This window comes from Onychomys torridus, chromosome 10, assembly GCF_903995425.1.
Source record: "Onychomys torridus chromosome 10, mOncTor1.1, whole genome shotgun sequence".
NCBI classification, from domain to species: Eukaryota; Metazoa; Chordata; class Mammalia; order Rodentia; family Cricetidae; genus Onychomys; species Onychomys torridus.
The window spans coordinates 5567717-5573714 of NC_050452.1; the positions used below are offsets into that span (position 1 = coordinate 5567717).

A 5998-nucleotide genomic window follows, 5' to 3' on the forward strand; every position below is an offset into this window, starting at 1 on the left:
ATTTTTGGAGGGTAGTGTCTCCAAGCCTGTCTCTGTCAGCCACTAAAAAAGTTTATTGTGATGTTTACAACACATTTACCGCATCAGGAGTCAGACAGAGGAGAATGTTTGGAGAAAGAAAATTGTTCCCTGAAAAATATCATGTTGTAAATAAATTATTTTGTAAAATCTATTTAATTTATTTATTTTGATTAACAGCAATGGTTGGAGATATTTGAGAATTCATGTAGAAATCAAGGACCTCATGAAACTCAATAGCTTATTATTTTTTTTTAATTATTTTTCTTGATTGGGTATGCATGTGGCAGTATTTGCTGTGCATCCTCAAATGTGATGAATAGTGTATTAATTAGGATTAGGTTCAGCTGCTCGTAACAGAAAAAAATAAGTAGCAGTGGCTTAGGATGAAAAAATATGTGCTTATTTCTATGTGACATGAAAATCTGGAGGAATGGAGTCCAGGATTGGCATGACAGTTCTATGTCCCCAAGGTCCCTCCAACTTACTACTCCAACACTCCTGTGCTACTGTCACTAATCTCACAAACTCTTGTAGCTCTGGTGGTAGAAGCTTGAAAACAGGAAGGGTAAGAAGAAAACCACAAAGGAGAGTCTCTCTCTCTTTCTTCCCCCTCATCCCACCTGTTTCTCCACTTCTAGGAGATTGTACCATAAATCTTAATTCTATGAAGTCCTGTTAATGATTACATTAAAATCAGAAAATGGGAGGGCAGAAATTGGGGTTCTACAAGAATTCTCTTCCATAAGCCATTCCTGACCAACCCATAGCCCCATTAAGGGGATAAAGGGCCCACCATCTCTTCTTTCTTCAATAGACACTTTGGAAATCATTATCAAATTTTCCTTTTCCCTTGATATCTTTGCTTTAAAATATACCAGTTGGTGAATTAGATCAGCAGCCTGATTGCCTGTCACACAAGCAAATAGGATCAATACTCTCATTATCCTTAACAAGTTCCAAATTTTTACACCATTTTGTTGATGGAACCTGTGATTATTTAAGAATATGTCAGCATTTCTTTCTTCCCTGTGGTGGTTCCCTCCACACACTTCTTTACCAATACTTTACGATCAAATCTTGTTCACAAGTAACTCACTCATTCTTATTCTATTTGGGTGACCTGGGGAATGGCCCTTTTTTCATGGCAACCCTTAAGAGAATTAGCCTGACAACAGCTATCAAAAGGGGCAGCACCATGGACAGCAACACTGGTCTCCCACAATCCCATTAAAGCTTTGTGTATGTCTCTGCTAGGCCAGCCCTGGTGTTGTAGAGATTCAAATGACAAAATTTGGGAAGAGGTGAATGCTGGAGAAAAGTGACAGGACTGCCTTATCTGGGCACCCCCACCCCCGCCACTGACTTTTCTTATCTCTCACTTTCACTTCAACCTAGCCAGAATTTCACTCCTTACAACTTTTAATTAATTTTCAACTTCTACCTCTATTACCAGACTGAGAAGTATGATCTACTCAAGATAATTTCTTCTAATTTGTTCAGAATACATTTCTTCAGCATTTGGTATCTTATTGTTTTTTTTTTTTTTTTTTTTATTTAAGTCAATGAACAAGGCGTAATTCAAATGATTTGATATATTGCCAGGATTAATTAAGAGGAATGCCTAGACCCCTGAGTCACTAGGTCCTGTTTGTTGTTGTCCAACTCAAACACAACTTGTTCTAATGGTTCTGATTCATTCCTTCTTCTTCACACTTATTTTTTCTGCAGTGACACTAAAGTCCAAGTCTTTATCTTGTAGATAATTAATTGAAATCCAAGAAAAAATTGTATAATGAGCTCAGACATGTGGAAGGTTGGGCATGTGGAAGGTGGCAGATTTGGGTATGAATTTCTTATTTCTTGACCATGGACTCACCCCAATTCTAATCTTTTCTAACATATCCCTTCTCTGAGATCTGAACAGTAGTAAAATTCAAGATGGCTAAAAGGTATATACTTTATAGTCAGACTAGAAAATATCTAATTCAACTACTTCTCAGATTTTGACCACACATCGATGTTTTTCACTCTGTTATCTGTTAATCTTCATCTTTATTCATCTTTTTTGAAAGCAGAGTTATTGAGCATCATATACTATCTATTCTGAATAAACAACTGGTTCTGTCTGCTTTGACCTAGCAGCTGAGTACTAACGAGTAAAAAAAAACTAGATGTACTCATAGAACCAAGAGCTCTTATTCAGGTGTCCTGAGTCATAGTCTATGGTGTGTGTGTATGTGTGTGTGTGTGTGTGTGTGTGTGTGTGTGTGTGTGTGTGTGTGTTCACACATGTGTGTATACATGTGTATGCATATGTATGTGAACATACATACATACATGTGTATATGAATGTGGGGGCAACAGGTCAGTGTCCAGTGTCCTCCTCAATTGTTCCCCACCTTGTTTTTTGAAGCAAAGTCTGTCACTAAACCTGACACTCACTAGTTTGCCTTATCTGGTTGGCCAGTGTGCCCCCAGAACCTGATTGCTCAGAGGTGGAGTTACAGGTATGCAGTAATACACCCATATTTTTACTTAGGTGCTTCAGAGTTCCTTATGCTTGAGTCAAGTGTGGTGGCACATGTCTTTCCTCCCAGCACTTGGGGAAAAGGAGCAGGTAGATATCTGTGAATTCCAGGCAAGCCTGGTCTACCGAGAGAGTTTCAGACCAGTCAAGGCCACATAGTGAGATCATGTCTCCAAAAGAAACTACAACAAAAGCAGAAAATAAGGTCATTGTGTGACAAATATTTTATTGAATAAGCCATCTCCCCTGCCTGATAGCCCAGTTTTAAGATCCTTTTTTCTATATTCTCTTCAGATGTTTGATTTGGCTAACAGTGATCTGTGAGATGTGACTACGTATGCTTACCACTGCTCTAAACTGATCTGATCTAAGAGAGATCTATGTTTTCTACCTTGGAAACTTCCCAGATAAAAGACATAAAATTGTGGGGTGGGTATGATTTCAAACAAAATTCAAAATTCTCTTGCCTTTTCTCTTTTTCTTCTTTTTTACATTTAATATAGTATCCTGGATGCATGGTTTGTTTCCTTATTTTCTAAAAGATTTATTATTTCTTTAATTTTAGATTGTGTGTGTGTGTGTTCCTGTGTGTATGTGTATTCCTATGTGTGTGTGTGTTCCTGTATATGTGTTCCTATGTGTGTTCCTGTGTGCTCTTGTGTATGTGTGCTTTTGTGTGTGTGTGTGTGTGTGTGTGTGTGTGTGTGTGTGTGTGTGTGAGAGAGAGAGAGAGAGAGAGAGAGAGAGAATGTATGTGTGTGTGTGTGTGTGTGTGTGTGTGTGTGTGTGTGTGATGCCCATGAATTCAGGTGCATATAGATGCCAAAGGAGCTGATTCCTCTGTAGCTAAAGTTGCAGGGAATTGTGAGCTGCCCAACATGGGTGCTAGAGAGCAAACTCAAGTCTTCTGCAAGAGCAGCAAGTGCTCTTGGCCACTGAACCTCCTATGTGGCCTCTGTTTCTTTGTGTGATTATCATTGTGATTTTTCATAATGGTCATAGTGAGCCATACCCATTGTGGCTTCTGACGTGTGCTGAGTTGTCTGCGAGAGAGTTTTACCTCACACGGGGGAGAAGTTAGTTGATAAGACCCTCCTTGCTTAGATTTATTGCTTTAGCATATTTCATACTAAAAATATTTTTTCTACCATCTGCCAAGATTAGCACTCCAGTGGTATAATAAATTTACTCACCCTGTTTCTTTGATGTAGTTTGGAACCAACTTTATGCTTTATTCAGCCTAATTGAAAAGAAGATAAGATAAATGATGCACTTTGAATTTCCTCTCAGATGTACCATTGTTCATTACTTCAACAGAGGATGAACACATCTGATTGTAATCTTGGTGTTTCAGTAAAATAAAAGTTCCCATGGCAAAAATTCAGCATTAGGTGTTGTCACCATCCAACAGCCTTTTGTAAAAAACATTTAGCAGTGCTGTGACCTCAAGTAAAGTATTGCCCTCCATTAAAACGCAGAGTTGGTGGCAATTCTTCCAAAAGACGCTATGGAAGGAAATATTTTTGCAGTGATAATATATGACTTGATATTAATTTACATCTGAGGCTCAAACCAAAGGCCAAATTTAGATTTTGCTACATTCTTTCCTTTTCTGTAAAATTTCAATTTTTATCTCCTTCTTAGTCTTTGACCTGCATTTAAGTTGGTTCTTTTTCCTCACCATGTTTGAAGATAATTTAGCATGCGTTAAACTGCTGAAGATCGACCTTGTGCAGCTCCTTCCGTCTTTGGCCCTGGACTTGACCGCGGTGTGTCTTTTGGCAGAGAGCGCAACAATGACTGTGGTACAGCAAGGCTCGTGAAGTCTCAGCAAACCAGGGCTTGGCGCATTGCCAAGGTCTTAGCTGAGAAGTATGGGCTTCAAACATGAACTGAATAAAGAGATGACCAATGAATATGCCAAGTTGGACAGGGAAAAGCCCACTAGGCCTTAACTCTACACAAAGAACTACAGCCAACAAGCAATGCTGAGAGCAGAAGTGACCCTACCCAGGGAAAAGCACATCAGCTTGTGTTGTACCAAAAAGTCAGCCTTAAAAACACACATAGAAGTAACATTGTATGTACTCAGCAGGTTATACTTAGGAATACATATGTAAATATAAATGCATGTGTATTTACAAATACATGCAATAACAATTAATGAAAAGAGATGCTGTGGATATCGCTCTGTGTAAATAAAGTCTGATTGGCCAGTGGCCAGGCAGGAAGTATAGGCGGGACAAGAGAGAAGAGAATTCTGGGAAGTAGAAGGTTGGAGGGAGACACCGCCTACCGCCGCCATGAGAAGCAACATGTAAAGACACTGGTAAGCCACAAGCCATGTGGCAAAGTATAGACTAACAGAAATGGGTTAATTTAAGATAGAAAAGGTAGATAACAAGCAGCCTGCCACAGCCATACAGTTTGTAAGCAATATAAGTTTCTGTATGCTTTCTTGGTTGGGTCTGAGCGACTGTGGGACTGGCGGGTAAGAGAGATTTGTCCTGACTGGGCCAGGCAGGAAAACTCTAACTACAAATGGCGCCCAACGTGGGGCTCGAACCCACGACCCTGAGATTAAGAGTCTCATGCTCTACCGACTGAGCTAGCCGGGCTTTTTTTTTTTTTTTTTTTTTTTTTTTTTAGTTAAAAGGGAAGTTTATTTTGTGGGGTAACTTACAAATGAAGGGGTAGGTCGCAGAGTCTGGCAAGGTAGAGGGTAGTCCGGCGGCGGCGTTCTCTGGAGAACCCTGCTCGGTCCACCTCTCGCGTCTGGCGTCCCGGAACCAAGAGAGTGAGTTCTTCCCAATCCTTCGTCTTCTGCTTCCTCCTCTGCCCCGCCTTGTGGGTGTGACCATTACCGAAGCCTCAGTGGGGGTTGGAACTTCCAGGCCAATGCTGGGATGGCGACCCACTACATCTCCCCCTTTTGTCTAAATAAGAAAGTTCTAACCTAATACAAGACTATATACAAAGAGATGGTTATCAAATATTGTCCAGGAGTAATGAGGGATAATGACCTAGATAAGTTGGAATTACAATAAGTACAAACAATATCAAGCAAAAAACACATAGTAAAATCCAGGGAAGTCTAGGGCATGGATAGGTGGCGTGTTACAAAGATCATTCCAAAAGGTGTCCTATCCTAAAGAACCTGAGTCTAATACCTAATATATCCTATCTAAGATATTATATATGTATATATACTAAGTTGTAACTATAACTGCTAATCTCCAACCTCATCAAAGACCTGAGAAGGAATATAATAATATCTGAGACAGTGAGACATGTCTGCTCCTGGCAGAACCAATTTACTTCAGAGAAAAGGATGGGCATTGAAGACACTTCATATGGACTTTATCTTCACCTTGGCAAAAATAGCCATTTGGGCAAGAAACTGTTCTTGCCTGGACTGCTTGATCGACTGGACATACAGGACCCATAGAA

General features: G+C 39.8%; 1 non-coding gene across 1 annotated transcript; it reads right to left on the bottom strand.

Moving 5' to 3' along the window:
- Nucleotides 1-5093: 5093 nt before the first annotated feature.
- On the bottom strand, nt 5094-5166 carry Trnak-cuu. The gene has a single exon. It is a non-coding gene; the product is annotated as a tRNA-Lys (tRNA).
- Between the last annotated feature and the right edge of the window lie 832 nt (nt 5167-5998).